General features: G+C 43.5%; 1 protein-coding gene across 4 annotated transcripts in view; it reads left to right on the forward strand.

Moving 5' to 3' along the window:
• Positions 1 to 21,026, forward strand: part of PIK3CB (phosphatidylinositol-4,5-bisphosphate 3-kinase catalytic subunit beta) — a 252,409-nt gene that overhangs the window by 18,865 nt on the left and 212,518 nt on the right. Inside the window, exon 2 of one of the 4 annotated variants that reach the window (XM_077488320.1) lies at positions 12,413 to 12,503. The exons of the other annotated variants lie outside the window; for them this stretch is intronic. The gene's annotated coding sequence lies outside the window, so the exon portion shown is untranslated. The remainder of the gene's footprint in view (positions 1 to 12,412; positions 12,504 to 21,026) is intronic. 4 annotated transcript variants of the gene reach the window in all.

A 21,026-nucleotide genomic window follows, 5' to 3' on the forward strand; every position in this document is an offset into this window, starting at 1 on the left:
GGGTGATGCCCATCTCTGGGATCATAACACCTCACTACTTCCTAGAGTTGAGCTTTAAACCTTACTACGTGCCCCCCCCCCCCCCCCCCCTTCTTAATATTACACAGAAGGAGGCTAGGCAAGACATAGATCTATCTATTAGAATGGAAATGTTTAACAGAGTAGGTGTGTTATCCCAATTTGACTGCTGAAGTGAAAATTCACATCTGTATTCCAGCAGCAGATCATTTTGCAGTGGGAATGACCAGGTTATGTGAATAGCAGTGGGCACTCACTCTGTATAAACCAATGCCAGGCTGACAGTGGTCACCATTGTTCACATGTAGCTGCACACTAACGTTTACCTGTGGATGAACGGAGCTGACTGCATCCAGGCTTGGACATCCACGGTTTAACGCTTGGTGTGTGGCTACAAGCAAACAGTGGTGGCCACTGTCAGCCTGTCGTTGGTTTATAGGCTGAGCAGCCACTGCTATTTGCATGTCGTCTGCAAGAATCTGCCCCTAGAATCCAGTGAATGCACCTAACAGCCATGTGAAGGAGATCTAAGGTGCCCCAGGTTCTGTGCCTATTGTCTTTGGGAGTAATGATCAAGCCCTCTTTGTATTAAAAGGCAGTGTAGAAAAATGACACTATTACACCAAAACTGTTGTCTTTGCTCCTTCTTTATCTTATCGACAGCAGCTCTGTGATATGTATCCAATCTGCATAGTCATGTGACAGATTATGAAGGGTGTTCTGAGGTTATTGTGTTGGACGATTTATGAATTGGTAAAGTTGTTTTTCACTTTGGTTATAGCAGCTGAAATGGCGTGTGTCTGTAGACCAAAGTCTTTATTTGTGTAGTCTCCTACCAGGCTGACCTCTGTACAGACCAGCACCTGCTTCACCTGCCATTTTTTATACACATTGACCTGGTTATGGCCACGGTGTGTTAGGGTGACCCTGGTGTGTATCTGTCTGCACATATGGGCATAATTACTCAGCACAATGACACGTGCGTGCTTATGAGAATTTGTATTTATGGCATTGGAGACATGCTGGAAAGTGCTGTGTCAGCACAGAATGAAGCTACATAGGGAGTGCTCTCCACTTCTCAATGATGGTGCTGATCTTTACATTTTAGGAAAGATAAGTTCAGATTGTTTTTTTGCATTAGAAAATTGGGCTTTCTTCTAGCCGTTCATATGTTTGTTCCCAGCTTGCAAGACAGTTGTCCCCATGCTGTGTTATTGTATTCTGACAGCCTGCAAGACAGTTGTCCCCATGCTGTGTTATTGTATTCTGACAGCCTGCAAGACAGTTGTCCCCATGCTGTGTTATTGTATTCTGACAGCCTGCAAGACAGTTGTCCCCATGCTGTGATATTGTATTCTGACAGCCTGCAAGACAGTTGTCCCCATGCTGTGATATTGTATTCTGACAGCCTGCAAGACAGTTGTCCCCATGCTGTGATATTGTATTCTGACAGCCTGCAGCACCAGCCCTTAGAATGCACAAATATTGGCTGCATCTGATTGGATTCAACAACTTTCTAGCTCCTCTGACAAGTTGATTGAGCGGTTGACTTTTGTCATACGGATTGGTACACTTCTTGAATTTTGAGCGAGCCAGAAGGAATTGGCTGAAATTCAAGCAGCGTATGGTCAGCTTAAAGGGTAACTCCACTTTTGGGAGGTGGGGAAATATAGCATATAAGATTTAGAGCTGGATGATTTTCTCCAAAAAAAATCAGCGAAATTTATTATTATAATTTTTTTTTTTTTTTTTTTTTTTTTTTTTTTTTTTTTTTTATAGGTGAGGCTTCGGCCTAGTCCGTGGCGTCCGGCCTCGTGGACTAGGCTGAAGCCTTGCCTAACAACTAGCTGCGGCCTCGCCTAAAAACTACTGCCCGCAGCTCCTTTGGAACGGAGCGGTGTCAGCGCCGGTCCTGGTGAAAAGAAAAAAATAAAATTTGCTGAGAATTTGAATCTATTTGACCTCAACTCGATTCAAGATTTAAATCGATTTATTTATCCCCACACATTTACTATCTGTAAAATGTATTCACTATGTCCTGTGAGTAGGCATTGCTGTGTTGCAGAATTCATAGAACCTGCAAAACTGCTAAGGAAAGGTGCTGAGGAGGTTCAGGAGGCGGAGTCGGTAAAGGAATCGCAGCTTGCAGGCAGCAAGGTACCATGGGATATGTAGTCTTTAGAAATGGAACGTAAGCAGCACAGGAGAAACTGCAAAGCATATATGAAATCCAGGAATTTGTAGAAAGATGGCCGGCAGGCAGAACTTCACAACGGGAAAGGAGATTTTTCGAGTAAGCTTGTATTGGACTGTCAATGATGACTGTATTGCTATTACAATGCTGATGTTATATAATGAAAATGTATACTGTGACCATAGATATCCTTTTAATTCCTTCCAGGAAACTGTTAAGGAATTGTTCTCCTAAGCATATGTGCTATGGATGGAGAAAGCCGTAGCTAATTATGGGTAACTCGCTGTGATCGCTGTGTGCTTAAATTGTCTGACCTTCCATTAGACTCCCTCAAAATGTTTTAAAGGAAAGCTAAGTTTGTTGCTTTCGGCAATTTTTAGCTGTCATTTTTCTTATTGCAGGTTTTTAAAAATGACAGTCTGGGTGGTTGCTATAGTAACCCTTTTTCAGTACCTTTTTTATATATATTTTAAACTGGGCCCTCTGCTGCCTGTTCTATTTTAAGAAATCGAAAAGGAAAAACAATTTAAAAATCTATATTTTTGACATGGATGTAGCATTTGTCTGAGGGTGAGCATATACTATACACTATGATAATCAGAGCCCTGATTAGCAGTGCCCATCAGTACGGCATATTAGTGCTTCCTCATAAGTGCCGCCACATCTGTGAAGGAGAAAAATAGCTTATTTCCAAAATTTACTGATATGATCATAAAGCTACTTCTTCCTTCTACTCGTCTTTTTTGCTTTAAAAAAAATAAAGTAAAAACCCAGTGGTGATTAACCACTTGCTTACTGGGCACTTAAACCCCCCCTCCTGCCCAGACCAATTTTCAGCTTTCAGCGCTGATGCACTTTGAATGACAATTGCGCAGCCATACAACACTTTACCCAAATTAAATTTTTATCATTTTTTTCCCACAAATAGAGCTTTCTTTTGGTCGTATTTAATTACAGCTGGGAGTTTTTATTTTTTGCTAAACAAACAAAAAAAGATGCAAAATAAAAAAAATCATGTTTAATAGTTTTGTTATAACATTTTCCAAACAGGTCATTTTTCTCCTTCATTAAAGTGCGCTGATGAGGCGGCACTGGTGGGCACTGATAGGCGGCACTGGTGGGCACTGATAGGCGGCACTGGTGGGCACTGATAGGCGGCACTGGTGGGCACTGATAGGCGGCACTGGTGGGCACTGATGGACACAGATAAGATGGCACGGATGGGTGGCACTAAGGGGCACTGATGGGTACCATTGATAGATGGGACTGATGGGCACTGGTAGATGACACTGATGGGCACGGATAGGTGGCACTGGGGTGCAGCACCGTTGTGGCAGATTGCGGGTACAGCTGGGTGGCACTGTGGGCACTTATTTATTGATGAGGTGGCAATGGCAGGGGGCAAGTGGGCATTGGCAGGGCTGGCCATGATCGGGACTGATGTCCCGATCACGGCCGCCGGTGATCGGCTCTTTTTTTTTTTTCTCCTCGCGCTGTTAGCGCGAGGAGGAATAATAGCCGATTACCGGCTCCGTTGTATCACATGATCAGCTGTCATTGGCTGACAGCTGATCACTTGGTAAGGGGTCGGGATCGACCCCTTGCTTGGATCCGTGATCAGGCGAGTTTCATAGACTCGCCGATCACAGAGCGCGCCGCGCACGCCCCTCAGGGGGTGCACAGGCCGCTCGTGCACGGGACGACGTCAATAGACGTAGTCCCGGCAAAGGTTAAATACCACCAAAAGAAAGCTCTATTTGTGTTTTAAAAAATTATAAAAAAATTTGGGTACAGTGTTGTATGACTGCGCAATTGTCATTCAAAGTGCGACAGCACTAAAAGCTGAAAATGGGCCTGGACAGCAAGGGGTTGAAAGTACCCTGCATTGAAGTGGTTAAAGGTGGTAAGACTGGCGGATGTATAAAACACAACATAAGATCTGCCCAGTTTCAGTTGAGCTGTGTGCCAAACACCTGCTGGGGCTTTTCTTACACAAGGCCTCATTCACACTTGCAGTGTCAGACCTGCATTTAGAGCAAGTTTCTAAACATTTACAATAAAAGCTTGTAATGATCTCTCAATAGTATCCATTCAGACTGGACATTTTATCTGCATTTAGGCTTATTCAGTATAGTTGCTTTTAGATGGAATGGAATTCTGTGCATCCAGAATCTGGTTAGAAGCGCTAAATGGTTCTATATTAATGTAAACATGGATAACCTGGCTTGCTCTAAAGCAGGAACCGCCTAAACACAGGATAAAGTGATCTGGGAGGCATACGTTCTTTGTACTCCCCAGAGAACCTCTCCTATACTTAGAAAACACAGGCTCTCTAGGGTTAATGAGGCCTAAGGCTGGCCAACAGTACTTGGTGAGAAAAAGTTTATGCCTAGGCTGTGCAAAGATAAAATATTTGCAACATATTACAAAAAAATGTATGTGAGATAGTTGCATAGTTAGTCAGGTTGAAAAAAGACACAAGTCCATCCAGTTCAACCACAAAAAAAAAGATTTTAATAATATGCAATCCCATATACCCAATTCTATACACACAGTTGATCCAGAGGAAGGCAAAAAAAAAACAGCAGAACATGATCCAATTTTGCTAAAGCAGGGGAAAAAATTCCTTCCTGATCCCGGGAAGCAATCGGATTTTCCCTGGATCAACTTTACCTATAAATGTTAGTACCCAGTTATATTTATGTACATTTAGGAAATAATCCAGGCCTTTCTTAAAGCAATCCACTGAGCTGGCCAGAACCACCTCTGCAGGGAGTCTATTCCACATTTTCACAGCTCTTACTGTGAAGAAACCTTTCCATATTTTGGAGATGAAATCTTTTCTTCTAGACGTAAAGAGTGCCCCCTTGTCCTCTTTGTTGACTGTAAAGTGAATAACTCAACACCAAGTTCACTATATGGACCCCTTATATATTTGTACATGTTGATCATATCCCCCCTTAATCTTCTCTTATCAAGAGTGAATAAATTCAGTTCCTCTAATCTTTCCTCATAGCTGAGCTCCTCCATGCCTCTTATCAGTTTGGTTGCCCTTCTCTGCACTTTCTTCAGTTCCCTGATATCCTTTTTGAGAACTGGTGCCCAAAACTGAACGGCATATTCCAGATGAGGTGTTACTAGTGATTTGTACAGGGGCAAAAAGATATCTCTCTCTCTGGAGTACATACCTCTCGTAATACAGGAAAGGACTTTGGAAGCTGCAGTTTGGCATTGCATGCTGTTATTAAGCTTATGATCTACCAAAACCCCCAGATCCTTCTCCACTATGGATCCCCCCAGTTGTACTCCCCCTAGCATGTATGATGCATGCATATTCTTAGCCCCCAAGTGCATAACCTTACATTTCTCAACATTAAACCTCATCTGCCACATAGTCGCCCAATTAGACAGAGCATTGAGGTCTGCTTGTAAATTGGAGACATCCTGTAAGGACGTTATTCCACTGCATAGCTTGGTGTCATTTGCAAAGACAGAAATGTTACTTTTGATCCCAGACCCAATATCATTTATAAAGATATTAAAAAGCAATGGTCCCAGCACTGAACCTTGGGGTACACCACTGATCACCTTAGACCATTCAGAGTAAGAATAATTAACCACTACTCTCTGAATTCTGTCTTTTATCCAGTTTTCTTTCCATTTACAAACTAATATTTCCAAACCTGTAGACTTTACCTTACACATGAGCCGTGTGTGGTGAACTGTGTCAAACGCTTTTGAAAGTACACCACGTCCACCGCCACCCCTCTGTCCAAGGTTTTACTTACCACCTCATAAAAAGAAATCAGGTTTGTCTGACAACTTCTGTCTTTCATGAATCCATGCTGTCTGTTGCTTAAAATATTTTTCCTGCAAGAACACGTCTATGTGGTCTTTTATTAATCTCTCCAGTATATTCCCGACTATAGAAGTTAAACTAACAGGTCTATAGTTACTTGGTAAAGACTTTGTTCCCTTTTTAAATATAGGCACCACATTGGCCCTGCGCCAATCCAGTGGTACTATTCCTGTCATTAATGAGTCCCTAAAAATTAGATACAATGGCTTTGAAATTACAGAGCTCAATTGTTTTAGGATCCGTGGGTCCTATGTCAGCAGGCCCAGGTGCTTTATCCATCTTTATTCTGTCCAAATATTTCTGTACCGTATCTCTTTTGAGCCATTGTGGGTTTGGGGCTGTGTCACTACCACCCCCATTATGGACATGCTCCTTTGTATACAGAGAGCTGAAGAAAGTATTTAATAGATTAGCCTTCTCTTTGTCCCCAGTCACCCACTCTAGATTATTTTGTAGAGGGCCTACATGCTCAGACTTGACCTTTCTACTATTAAAAGGTTGTGGTGGTTTTTTTTTTTCGTTTATTTTTTTATTTTTTCCTGCAATATTTTACACACCTGTATTGCCACTAAAGCTGCTGAAAACTTCCTCATTGTTTACTGTATTGTGCTGGGGGGGGGGGGGGAAATAACATCCACTGCATCCACATCAAGTTCGTGGATGGGGGAATCTGGTCAGTGTTTGTTTTTTTATTTTTTTTTTTTTTTTTTTTTTTTTTTACCCTCCTACAGGTAGCTAAAAAGATCATTGTCAATGGTTACTCATCTGAGAGGCAGACATTGTGTGTGTGTGTGTGTGTGTGTGTGTGTGTGTGTGGTGTTTGTTTTTTTCTTCAGGAACCCCTAGCAACCTCCTGGATAAAGCCTGGTTAAGAGGCTGGGCTAGACCAGTAGTTTATTGGCGTTCTCATTGGGGAGAGTCACCCCTCTGTTTATCCTACTGACCATTGTCACCGGAAGAAAGTAAGGTGAGGGTAAATCCAACATTTTACATTTGTCTCCAGAGCAAGAGGTGAGAAGAAATCTTCTAGCGCTCATAACTGTTCAGGGGGCAACTGTCTAAGAGGAAAATTCCTCTAACTTCTGGGATGGAATGTCAAGGGAAATGTTTGTAATGCTGTACAGACAACAAAAAATACCTTCTCTACTCCATACAAGTTTCTGTCAATAATCGCATGAAAAATCCAACAGACTGGTTGTACCCAAGTTGATTAATCAATCAACTTGGGCACAGCCACCCTGCCCATACATGGTTCAAATCTCAGCTGGTCCCTGCTGAACTGGCTGAGATTTGAACAGTCCATGGCTGGCTTTACACTTTCGTTGCCCTCCTGAAGACCAATTTTGTGAAGAACCGCTCTTCAGAGAGAATTTGACAGCCAGCGAGGAGATATTATATTCCCTCTCCTCACCTTTTTTTAACTCCTTAAAACCAGTGTTTCTTCCCCCGTCACACCCTTTAAATTTGAAAACCAGTGACTTTGTATAACTGAAAGGTTGGCTTGTATACAATTTTTGGCAATTTTTAGACATTTTGCCAAGGCACCCTCGTTGAAAACGGCTGTATTAAACCCTCTGCCAGCACTGCATGTGACTGCAGTGTGCTGGTGCAGGGTTTAAGGAGTTATACTATAATGCCTTGTCACTGGTTGCCCAGCAAACGCAACAGGGAAGATCACTTTTACTGCACCATAATGCAAGCATTGTGGCCAAGACATAGGTAGACCTATTCTGCTGCATTTTCAGCTTAACTGCTTCCCGACCGCTTCACGCAGATATATTGCGGCAGAAGGGCATGTACAGGCAGATTAACGTACCTGTGCGTTGCCCTTTTTAAGAGGTGGCTTGTGGGTATGTGCGCGCCTGCTGGGAGCTACATGACTGCGAGTCCCGCGGGCATACCCGCGATTGTCTCACAATGAGGAAAAACAGGGTGATGCTAATGTAAACGAGCATCTCCCCATTCTCCGTAATGACACTGATCACCGCTCCCTGTAATCGGGAGCGGTGATCAGTAATGTCACACACAGCACCCCCCCCCCAGTTAGAATCACTCCCTAGGACACACTTAATCCCTACAGTGCCACCTAGTGGTTTAACCCCTTCACTGCCAGTGACATTTTTACAGTAATCAATGCAATTCTTTAGCATTGATCGATGTATTAATGCCAGTGATCTCAAAAATGTGTCAAAATTGTCCGATGTGTCTGCCATGTCGCAGTCACAATAAAAAACACTGATCGCCGCCATTACTAGTAAAAAAAAAAAAATGCCATAAAACTATCCCCTATTTTGTAGACGCTTTCTAACAAAAATACGTAGAAGAATACGTATAGGCCTAAACTGAGGGGGCAAACTTTTTTTTTTTTTTTTTTTTTTTTTTTTTTTATATATCTTCATATACCATGAACGTGCCTCAATTTTATCTTGTGTATGTAGCACCCTTGTCCTAAACAGGGCTGCTATTAAATCTAGTGGTGCTAGGTGGTAACTAGCCTGGCTACTTTGTAGTCTTGATCAAATGTTTTTCTCCTAAGCTTGAGTTTAACTGTGATTTCTGTCTTCTGTCAATAGGTGGCACTGTTGCCTTTGGCATTCGGATGATGGATTACAGTGAATTCAGGGTATGAGTAAATATGCTTTTCTCGACCAATTAGCGGGAGTTTCATTGGCCGTTGAGGCTGCTGGGATAGTCTAGAGAGGGTCAGGTGATCAGAGTTCTTTTCCACCTGTGCTGCGGCCTGGATGGGTGGGTTTGTGGAGCAGCTGCTAAGGTATAGGCCTACCCAGGGCCGTCTTTAACATTGACTGGACCCAGGGCAAACATTTTTTTTTGGGGGGGGGGGGGGGGGGGCTCCCTCCCTCCCTCCCTCCCTCCCTCCCTCCCTCCCTCCCCCATGCAATTTCGCTCTCCACCTTCTCTGAGACATACAATAAATATCAGCTAGACTTAAAATCAGTTTACTGTATCAGATCGGGCAGCGATTGCAATTGGTTGCCAGAGGTTACAGCATATCATTACTGCTTACTGACTGGTTGCTAGAGGTTACAACACACATTACGGCTCACTGATTAGTTGCTAGAGGTTACAGCACATGAGTTCTGCTTGTTGATTAGTTGCTAGAGATTACTGTACAGTAATACTGCTCATTGGTTCCTATAGGTTACAGCACGTCTTCTCCTCACTGCAGGGGGGCATGATGTATATGAATGTCCCCTTTTATTTACATATGAATGAAGGTTATTTACATGTAAACACTGTCTGCAGGTGAGTCATACATGCACAACAATAGGGACGAGCTGGGCAGCATTAGTAGCAGCACTTCACACTGAGATATCGGGACACAGCACAGGACTAAAACTTCAAAGGACAAGGGAATTTAAACTGGAATGGTTGGCAAGTATGAGGCAGCTGCTTTGGGCCCCACAACAATAACAGGGCCCAGGGCAGCTGCCCCTTTTGCCCTGCCTTAAAAACGTCCCTGGGCCTAGCTACGTGTAAAGAGGCTTGGCCCGAGGAACAACCACTCTTGTTGCCGCTCTTCATCTTAAAGGGGGCTTCCAGATTCCAATTGGCCTCCCTGCCCGCAGACTCCCTCCCCACAACCACCAGCCAGGGTTGTGGGAAAGGGGCCTTTTGGCGTGGGGGTTCCCCTTCAAGATCCTCAGAGCACAAGTCGGCTCATGATGATCTCACTTGGATGCGACTTCTATTCAAATCAATGGGCTGAAAGTCTAGTGAGTAGATGGCTCTCATGGGGAACCGTTGATTTTGAATGGAAGCAGACACACGCGGCTACAGCTGCTTTTTCCTGGGGTTGGTAGTGGCTTTGCAGCATGTTTTTTTTAAATGGCCTGTGTACATGAGGCCTAAATATCATCAGATCTAAACAGTCTGCACACGTGAAAGGGGCATTTGGTGTTTCTGTTTTGGATATTTCCATTCCTCCAGTGGCTTGCATGCTGCACAGGACTGGGTCAATAGGATACATGTTACTATTACACATAACTGCTAGCCCATTCCATGGTTGGGTGTGTTTTGTTGCATTTTTATGTGCCCATATTATGCACACTGAAGTATTTACATATTCTGAAGAAACAGAAATCACTTTTGGGGCAGTAACTGGCTTTTTTACACACTGCATACATGCCAGACCCCATTGGGGCACACAGAAAACTTAAACCTCAACTTCCCAAAAATATTTGCAATGGGCTAGAGTGCATGCTCTCCATTTTCGAGCTTCTAGCTTGGCGGGAAAAAACGGGACCTTTTTTTGTTTGCTGCGGAAAATCCACTTCAATGGTAATGGAACCAAACAGACACATGGGGGTAGTTTTAGTAAAACTGATGCGGCTGTGCATGGTAGTCAATCAGCTTCTAACTGCAGCTTATTCAATTTTTTCAATGTGGCCAGTTTAGCCACATTGAAAACGTATCAATTGGTTCATCCGTCTTCTCTTCATCCGATGTAAATCTCAGTTCATTTGTCTATTTGTCTTCCGTTACATTTACATCTGTTAATGTACCCGTTTTTGCATCCATTTTGATTTGTTTACAACAGTTTCTGTGGCTTTGATGACATTACAAAGCAAGGGCATAAATAACTATACATACAAAACTAAAGATAAAAAGTTCCACGTGTGTTTTAATTATACAAAGCAGGGTGTGGGATAGTGGCTGATCCGTTCGTACAAAATGTTGAACACCAAATCTCTGAAGATCAAAATCCCAGATAAATCCTTCACCATATTGCTTCTATGGGAATTCCTGTAGGTAATTCACTTCCCGGAAGGTAATGGGTTAACAGTGTGCCTTTCACTGGTTTGATATCGGCGGTCTGTTTAATTCACTCAAACAGGACTGGATCCGTGGATGGATGTTTGGATGGCTGTCAATGCACTCTGCATACTTCCATCTCTATGAGCTCAGAGCTGATTGGCGGAGCTGGATGGAAACAGTAGCTCTCCATGGCATAAGCTACACAAGTAGTATGTAATGCTGATTAAAATGCTGCAGTATGACAGTCTCAGATTTCCTTTCCCTTCCTTGACTGAGCCAAATTTGCCCTTCATTTGTCTCACATGCTGCCAGTCCCAGGAACTGCAGCTCACAGTGGGAGGGTTTCAGCCACAGTGTTAGATCTGCATATACAGAAAGCAGTGACCAGGGCTAAGTGTGGCCAGGTGCATGCTGACAAGTTACAGACTTGTGAATTAGCAATGACAATGCTGATAGTAGCGACTCCTGCAACGCGTCACCCTGCTGTAGCGCAACTAGGCACAACTTACGAGCAGGGCAACACTGTTACACCATCATAGGAAACTGCATTAAGCCTCGTGCATACTGGATATTTTTGCTATCTCGATTTTCTTCCAGGCAGCAGTGTTTTGGCATAAAGAAAAAAAAAACCACGCTTGACTTGTATAAATGCATGTAACGTGTTTGGGTGCATTTTGGAGTGTCAAGTGCTTGGGGGTTTATAATACTCTGGCCAATGACATGAATTTTCTGGTCACTGAAATGAATTCACGCCCAAGCCCTAAATGTGCCTAGTGTTGATCTGCCTTAGACATGTAAAACACTCTTTCTGCCAAAATGCCACTGCTCCTAGACACACTGGCACTGGTTTTGTTTGGTTGGTTGGTGGAGCTTTTTTTTATTTTTATTTTTTTAACATCTCTAAATGCTTACTCCTGTAAGGCTGCTTTCACACTGGGGCATCTGCGGCGTCAGCAGTAAAGCGTCGCTATTTTTTCACCTTTTTTTTTTGCAGAGGTTTTTGGCTGCTAGCGGGGCGCTTTTAAACCCCCCTCCCCCCTGCTAGCTGCCGAAAAAGGGTTAAAACAACCTGCAAAACACCACTTCCCATTCATTTCAATGGGCAGAAGCAGTGTATACACCGCTCCTTCACTGCTCCAAAGATGCTGCTTGCAGGAGTGTTTTTTTTTTTTTTTTTTTGTTTATGTCCTACCAGCCTCAGTGTGAAAGCACTCAGGCTTTCACGCTGAGACTGCAGGAGAGCTGTTTTTCAGGCGCTATTTTTAGCCAAAAAGCACCTGGAAAAACTCCCCAGTGTGAAAGGGCTATTAGTTATCGTGGGGAAAAATGTGTCTCCACTGAAGCTTTATCACCAATCCTTGGCACAGAAAGTGAGGTGAAATCTTCTGAACAGGTGCACAGACAGCCAAACAAATGATACAGGGGTGTTGACCCTTCCCTATGCTATCCAAAAAGCTTTTTTTTGGCTGGCGCTATACTTAAAAAATTTATCAGTTCTGATTTTTACAAACAAATTCGCCTTAAGAACAAGCCTACAGACCCTATCTTGTTTGTAATCACAGCGCCAAAGTCGTGATATCCGGAAGTAACCCCCAGAGTGATGTTGGCTGCCGAAGTGGTGTATGGGCACCGCCCTGAGGGCTTCGATCTCGGGTGAGTATTACATAAAGAGCTAGTATGCATTATGCCTTTGTAGGTGTCTTTATTTTTTATAAATGGGTTTACACCCACTTTAAAACAAGTGTCTTAAACATTGTCATGGTCAAATACTTTGAGGTGGAATTATTCTAAAAATGCTGCGTGCGGGAATTTTTTTTTTTTTTTTTTTTCAGCGATTCCCATTACAGCTTCTCGGTGTGAAAAAGCCCCACAGAAAACCCGTTTTCTTGCATCTGAATTATTTGCTGATGCTGGAAAAATCTGCAATCTACTTGGAATCACTGAAATGTGGAAAGGTGTTTATACACACTTGTTCTATTGATTTTTTTTTTTTTTTATTACTTTGCACCCTTGGATGTACCAAAGGGTTACAATATTGTCTATCGATGGTTTGATAATTACAACATATCCTTCTGTCTCACTCTCTTACTCACTCACTTTTGAGCACATCGTCCCTAGATACAGCCGGGTTTATTTACTAAAGCTAGATAGTGCAAAATTAGTCACACTTCTGCAGAGAAACCAATCGGCTTCCAGGTTTTATTGCCAAAGCTTAATTGAACAAGCTGAGGTTAGAAGCTGATGGGTTTCTCTATGTGACTAATTTTGCACCCTCTAGATTTAGTAAATAAATAAACCTCAGCATTACTACACATCTGACTGCCCTTTTTAGGTCTTGTTGTTCAAATGAACATATTGGAAAGTCATATTAGTTTTCAGTAAAGCGTCATTAAACCACTGTATATTGCATAAATCAACACGAAGAATGTCTCCAAAACTTAACAATCTGAAAGAAAGGAGTTGTTGCCATGGGCAATGCAGGCAGTCCTCCTTTGTGAGCGCCATGTTCAGTAGACTGATAGATGCCAGTGTCGCAGAGCATGTGTTACAGAAGTCGGCCACTAAGATCTACAGCTCAGAGTTCTTGGGTCAGCTACCCAAAACATGAGTGGAATTTAAACAAGAATCTCTGTATTGCCTGCATTGTGTGCGAGTGTAGGCGATTGGCAGAAGGACAGGGTGACACAGATGCTGCGCCAAATGAGGAGCCTGGCACCTGCCATGATATTTTGTCTGCTAATAGGATGATGTGCTGATTTTTCATCCAAATGTACAGTCCAGCTGGATCAGTATGGACAGTTTTTTTTCTTGCTGCATCTATGCTGTAATTGGCAAGGTCTTTGATTTGAGTTCTTATTTTTTGTTTTTTTTTGTTTTATAGTGGTACATTCCCTAGAATATGTCTTGCAAAATTTTATAGCTCTTTTCTGGAAATGTGTCTGGACTAAAGCAAACAAAAGAAAATGTGAGCGTTTTGCCCTTGGCACCAGTCAGATTTTTTTGCTTCTCTTGAAAGATAAAGACTGGCTGCTATGGTCAGCAGCTCCACTTTTGCTCTTGTCATTGTTATTTCAATCAAAAAATTACAAATGTCAGTCAGAAAATATCCAATGCTTTCTAGAGCAGGGGTCTCCAAACTTTTTAAGCAAAGAGACAATTTTTTGTCCTTCAGGCTTTGGGTGTCCTTCAGGCTTTGGCCTGTGGTCAGTGGAAGAAAGCATGGCCCCATTATTGGTTGTGATGGGAGAAATAGTACCCCTTTTTGATATCCGTAGGAGGTATAGTGCCCCATTGATTGTGTGTGTGTGTGTGTGCGTGCGCGCGTATGCATTATACAATGTGTTCAGTTTTCTCCCTTCACCTTTCAGGACAGCACCTTGGAGAGGGCGTAGCTCTACCTCTTAACAGGAAATGCTGCCGACAAAACCCCTTTTTAAAATCGGCTGCTTCCACCATGTGATCAGTTTTAGTGTTTCCTCAGCCATGGTGGAAGCACTGCAGGGGAACCAGAAGGGCTGCGCTTTATCCAAGGAGGGGGTTTTGGCAGTACCCTTTTTTTTTTTTTTTTTTTTTTTTTTTTTTTGGTGTGTGTGTTTGTTGTTTGTTTTGTTGTTCAGTCATCAGACCTGCTTTCTCCCACATGAGGGGGGTAGCTCCGGTACCCGTTCCTTTTGCAAGCTCGCAGGAGTAAGGGTCCGCTGGTGATTGTCCGCCCCGGGAGCTTGGGGGGGCCATGGGTGTGCTCAGATGGAGCGTGCATGCCAGGTGATGGCATGTCGGTGCCGAGTTCTCGATGACGGTGGGTGATGATATTCCCGGGGGGCAGAGACTTCTGGTGGGGAGTAGCAGCTCATGGTTTCGGCTGCTGGAACGCAGGAGAAAGGGGCAGGTCATCTAGCTGGGACTTCCGCTCCTGAGCGATGGACGCCAGAGGAGCTTCATTTAAGGAGCACATAGGTGGCTGCTGCGGCGCTCGTGGTGGAGGAGACTGAGTCGTCGGCAGCAATGGCAGATGCCCAGGCTCCCAGCCAGGCCCAGGTTGGAGAGGTGCAGAGGCACCTCTTTCCTTTCTTCACTGGGTGGTTGTATGCGTGATGGTAAGAGCCTGCAGCTGTCTGCTAGGATGACACGGTCCGTTAGCAGTTCAGCATGGAGGGAGACTCTGGGGCACGGTGGGCAGTATGCTTTGGGCACTGTTTCTTTGTCTCTCTACAGTAGTATCTAGCCCTAATAGAGGTATGTTTTTTTTTGTATGGCCCCTTATGAAGAAACCGGGCCAGAATTCCAGGCAGTAACAGAGCTCCTAGTCCAGTCTTCCTCCTACCACTTCAAGACTAATTTTAAGTGAGTCCGAGGGAAGAGAGAGTATTCCCCCCCCTCAACAATTGACTCTGAGGAAGATGGAGGGGGAAGAGGAGATGAGAATGTCTAGATATAAACTAACGCTAGAAGAGGTGGACGACTTACTAAAAGCGGTCTATACCACTTTGGAAATTCAAGAAGAGAAGGCCCAGCTGTCATTGCATAGCAAAATGTAACAGGGGCTAGAGGAGACAAAATGTTTTTTTTTTTTTTCCTGTCCATAAAGTTCTGACCGATACAATTTAACCGCTTGCGTACCAGCCGCCGCAGTATTACTGCGGCAGGTTGGCTCCGCTGCGCGAAATCTCGCAAGGCTTGGCTAGTAGTCACATGTGCCCGCCGCGAGCTCTAAGAGTATGACCTTGGGTCCTGCAGACTCTGTCAGCGGGGATATCCGATCTCCTCACGGAGAGGAAGAATGGGGATATGCTGATGTAAACAATGTTCTGCCTAGTGACACTGTCATTGATCACTGCTGCCTGTAATCACTCCCTAGGACACACTTAACCCCTGCAGCGCCACCTGCCTGTAATCAGGAGCAGTGATCAGTGTAGTGTCTCTCTCTCTCTCACTCACACACACACTCACACACACACACACACACACACTGTTGCAATCACTCCCTAGAACACACTTAACCCCTGCAGCGCCACCTAGTGGTTAACCCTTTCACTACCAGCCAAATTTACACAGTAATCAATGCATTTTTAATCGCACTGATCACTGTATAAGTGTGAATGGTCCCAAAATAGTGCCAAAAGCGTCCGATGTGCCCACCATAATGTTGCAGTCATGATAAAAATCGCTGCTCGCCGCCATTACTAGTAAAAAAAATTAAAAAATGCCATAAAACTATCCCCTATTTTGTAGACGCTATAACTTTTTTGCGCAAACCAAACAGTAATGCTTATTGTGATTTATTTTAACCAAAAATGTGTAGAAGACTATGTATCGACCTAAACCGAGGGGATATATATATATAAGTAAGTAGTAAGAAATGCTGTTTTTTTTTTTTTTTTTTTTTGTTTATAGCGCAAAAAATAAAAACTGCAGAGGTGATCAAATGGCACCAAAAGAAAGCTCTATGGAGGAAACAAAAGACATCAATTCTGTTTGGGAGCCACGTCGCACGACCGCAATTGTCAGTTAAAGCAACCCAGTGCCAAATCGCAAAAAAGTGCTCTGGTCCTTGGCCAGCCAAATGCTCTGGGTCTGAAGTGGTTAAGAAAGAATGGAAGATCCAGAAAAAGGACAGGGTTGTGTGTTTTTTTTTTTTTTCTCTTTTTTTTTCTCTTTCTAGAGCCCTCAAAAGTAAAATTTGAGGAGGATGAAGCATTGATGTGGAATAAAAGACCAAAAATGTATGCTGCCTTTTCCCAAGTGTCTAGACAGACCGATCTAGCATTTGAGGGCATGGGCGTACTTGGACGCCATGGACAAAAGAGCAGATGAACTATTGGGACTGGTACTTATCTAACCTACAGCTGGCGATGGCCACTACAGTAGTAGCCAGAAACATGGAATGCTGGCTGGACCGCTTAAAGGCCATGTGGCAGGCACCTCTAGGAAAGATTTGCTAGAGTCCTTTCCTACCCTTTTTAAGACTGGTCAAATACATGGCAGAAGCCACGGAGGAATCCATCAGGATGTCGGCCAGATCTTCAGCCCTAGTTAATTCAGCCAGGAGGGCTCTTTGGCTTAAGACCTGGTCTGGGGACTCTGCTTCAAAGGTAAAGTTGTGCGGAATTCCCTTTTACATGAGATCTTATGTTTGAGCCAGATTTAGAGACTGTCCTTGATAGAACAGCAGACAAGAAGAAAGCTTTTCTGCAGAAAAAGAGTGGTACAGCAAAGGAAGAATTTTCAGCAAGCCCATAAAGAAAAAGATCAGACCCAGAAAAGACCCCGGAATCTTCGAAGGGGGGGGGGTGTAGAGGGGTGCTCTTTAGACCCCTCTACATCTCCTATATTTCATAAGTCCTGATCAAGAAACTATCTGGGAAATTTCATCAGATTCTGTACCGATCTATAAAGTGCGAAGGGAGCTATCGGAAAAACACCCTTCTAGCAAGTAGGAAAAGGGTCACCAGGGCTATTTTACTTCAAAGTCTGGAAGTGTTACAATTCCTGGTGTTCCAGCAAGAACTTTAATTTTGTTAGCACCAATTCAGTTTTAGAATTTCTCCAGGAAGAATTGGAAAAAGGTTTAGCAGCAAGTACTCTCAAGATGCAGGTAGCTGCGTTTTTTTTTTTTGTTTTTGTTTTTTGGTGGGGGATATATATTTTATATTTTTTTTTTTTTTTTTTTAAGGCTGTGGCAAAAATTAGGCCAGGAACTCACTAAATCTCCTTTCGAACCGCTAGAAGATACATCTTTAAGATTCCTGACCCTTAAAACAATTCTCCTGTGTGCAATGATGCACATAGAATCAGCAAAATGCAGGCGTTATCAATCAAGGAGCCCTTGATGAGATGTCTAGCAGACAGGATAGTGTTGAGGACAGATCCAGCATTCCTACCTAAGGTGTCTTTTGGTTTTTCACCACACACAGGAGATCATACTCCTACTTTTTGTCCCATGCCCTTTGGTCCAGTATAAGAAGCCGTCCATTTTCACTCTGGACGTCAGAAGGTGCCTCTTAAAGTATTTGGCAGTAACAAAGAATTTCAGAAAGTCATCTTCTATTTTTGTCCTAATGGAAGGAAGTCACAAAGGGGATAACGCTTCCAAAAGTACCCTAGGAAGCTGGTTAAAACAGACTATTAAAGAAGCGTACCTGTCCTTGGGGTTAGAACTTCTGGATGGAATATTGCCTCACTCTATACGGGCAGTGGCAGCTTCGTGAGCAGAGAGGGCCGAGCATCATCAGATCAGATATAGAAGGCTGCCACGTGGTCCAGTTTTTCAACCTTCATAAGGCACTACAGGTTGGATCTACTGTCAGCGTCAGACCAGTCCTTCGGCAGGAAGGTTTTACAAGCAGTGGTCCCACCCTAAAGCAAGTTCAGTTATCTCCCAAGGTGCTGTCCTGAAAGGCGAAGGGGAAAAACCTTAGTTAGACTTACCGGTGACTGTATTTCTACGAGCCTTTCAGGACAGCAGCCTACTTTCCTCCCTAGGTTATCATGTATAGTTTATACTCGTTGGGCTCGGTAATTGTTTTATATCTTCCAGCATGTCGGAGGAATTCTCCGTAACAACTGATGGCATGGTGGAAGAAGCCGATTTTAAAGGGGTGTTGTCCGCAGTGTTTCCTGTTAAGAGGTGGAGCTACACTCTTTCCAAGGTGCTGTCCTGAAAGGTGCATAGAAATACCATCACCGCATTAAAATGCCCCTCAAACACCTATGCACAAGATAGAATAGACAGTACGTTGTGCTGTTCACACTAAGTGCTAGCGTTAAAGCCTCATGTCGAGTTGGGAGGCGTTTGAAGCCTCTCAACACCTCCCATTCAAGTCTATGGTAACGCTTTGCAAAAGCTATGGCAGGGGTTTTTGGCTCCGTTTTGTTGCGGCGTGTTAAAATGTGTTTTTTTTTTTTTTTTTTTTACCTTCCCTATATTCCCTTTACAGTTCTTGAAAATGTCTGCATATGGATCAATTAATGGAAGTGGGCTGTAGTTTGTAAATGAGCTCCAAAATTATAGGCCCCTTTCACACGGGGCGGATCAGTAATGATCCGCCCCGTGATGATCCGCTCGCTCAGCGGGGATCGCTCCGTTGTCCCCGCTGAGCCGGCTGCGGACAGGGCGGTCTCCGCACACTGTGCGGGGACCGCCCTGTCAGCTCTCCGCTCTCCTCTATGGGGATCGGACGAGCACGGACCGTGTGTCCGTGTTCATCCGATCCGCTCTGCAGACGGACAGAAAAATAGGATTTTCCTCCGTCTGCAGAATCGGACATTTGCGGAGGCGGACAATAGCGGGTGTCTGCGGATGCTCATCCGCAGACACCCGCTATCCCATAGGGATGAATGGATGTCCGTATTTCATCCGCAAACGGATGGATGAAATACGGACATATCATCCGCATGTGTGAAAGGGGCCTTAAAACAAACGCACATGTTTATTTGGGTTCTTGATCATTCTAACTAGAGCCTGTTTGGCTGTAGGTGTAACAAGAATTTTAGAATGTTCTTCAAAGGGAATAATAAGCCTTCTTGTGCTGGTTAAAGTATATTGATAGGAGCTACAGACTTCACACCAGTCACTTGCTATGACTACAGCTGTCACACAGGATTTCTTTTTCAATCAGAGAAATTGTTTTGATAGTGCAACAGTTCCTTTCCTTTTTTTTTTATTTATTTTTTTTTATTTTTTTTAGCAGTGTAGAAACAAAGACCATAACATACATAGAGGAGATCACACATGTGGTCTCACCTTACCTCTTAGGCTTTGTTCACATCTGTGCCCTCTGGGACTACATATAACACCCCTAAAATGATCCCATTTTTGAAAGTGTGTGTGTATATATCTTATGTGATAAAAAAAAATTTTTTTGAGTGTTGGGCAACTGCGCATACAAGTATGAATAGGCACAGTTGGAAAGAATGTCATCCTGTGTAGGAAAACTAGCAGAAAAACCCTTGTGTTAATAGGGGCTTATGCAATTAGAACTTTCAGGGGTGCCTTTGGGAAGGGGTGTGTGTATAGAAAAAAAAAGTATGCACACACACGTATATACATACAATATTTTTTATTTTATTTTTTTCTTACTTTGACTTAATTGGCTGACCCATTTTATTTTTTTTTTTGTTTATGTATGTTGTTGCCTTGTTCCTTGGGATAACGGCTGCACAAAGAGGGAGTCTAAGAGCGAAGGATAAGGCAAATAAAAACCTTATTTTAAAGGATAAGTTCACCTTTTAGGAAAAAATAAATGCATGTATTTTTGTAGAAAAGAAATGTGCATTTATTTATTTTTTTTGCATGCAGATACCTGGAAAGCATTGAACCGGCAATCCGTGGAACGGGGGTACAAGGTCAGGCTGCCGGGCTTGTGAATGAACTACGGGGGGTGCTCATCAGTGCCCTCATAGTTCTTTCAGGACTACAAGCCGTCAGCCGCCATGGCTGTAGGTAGTGGTAATCTATTCATTTGCAGGAAACTGAATGAATGACTGTCCGTGTGAGAGGAGTCCCACACTGCCGTGCTGTTTTTGAATTGTGACAGTGGGTGTGGGGAGAAAATCCCTTGCCCACTGTCACACTGAAGCAGGGCGGAGAGGATGCAGGAGCTGGAACTTGTTTACCCAAATACAGGTGTAACATGTTCTGAAAGGTGAACTTATCTTTTCAAAGATAAGTTTTGACAAAAACAAGCATATAACACCTGCAGTATGAGGGAGCCCCCACTGCAAGGATCGTGTCTCTCTTCTCCCCCCCCCCCCCCCGAGTTTACCTTGTACATTGAAGGAGGAGTTGTCATTCTGGGCAAACCAACCTAAGATTGCCAAAGATTAGGCCAAGATGTCAGTGATGGCATGGGATCTTGTCCCGTTGTTGCAGAGGAGGAACGTTTGTGCCTGCGGAGTGCAGTTCAATGTCCAGGGCAAACAAGCATTTTAAACTAGATGTTTCAATACACAAAACTTGCTGTCATCCTCGTACATGCTTCCTGTGTGGCCTGCAACCCATGAATGTCCTAAACACAGACCTAATGTAAGCAGTAATAAAATGTAATTTAAAGATGGTTTAGACTGGGTGGATAGATTAAACAGGCTGTGAGCACATACTGCGTGGAACTGTATACCATGTATGAGATTTAATCCTACCACACAGGAAGGCTAAACAGGAGCGATGAGACGGTAATA

Source organism: Lithobates pipiens, unplaced genomic scaffold, assembly GCF_037356315.1.
Source record: "Lithobates pipiens isolate NorthernLeopardFrog02 unplaced genomic scaffold, aLitPip1_a1.2 Scaffold_18, whole genome shotgun sequence".
Taxonomy (NCBI): domain Eukaryota; kingdom Metazoa; phylum Chordata; class Amphibia; order Anura; family Ranidae; genus Lithobates; species Lithobates pipiens.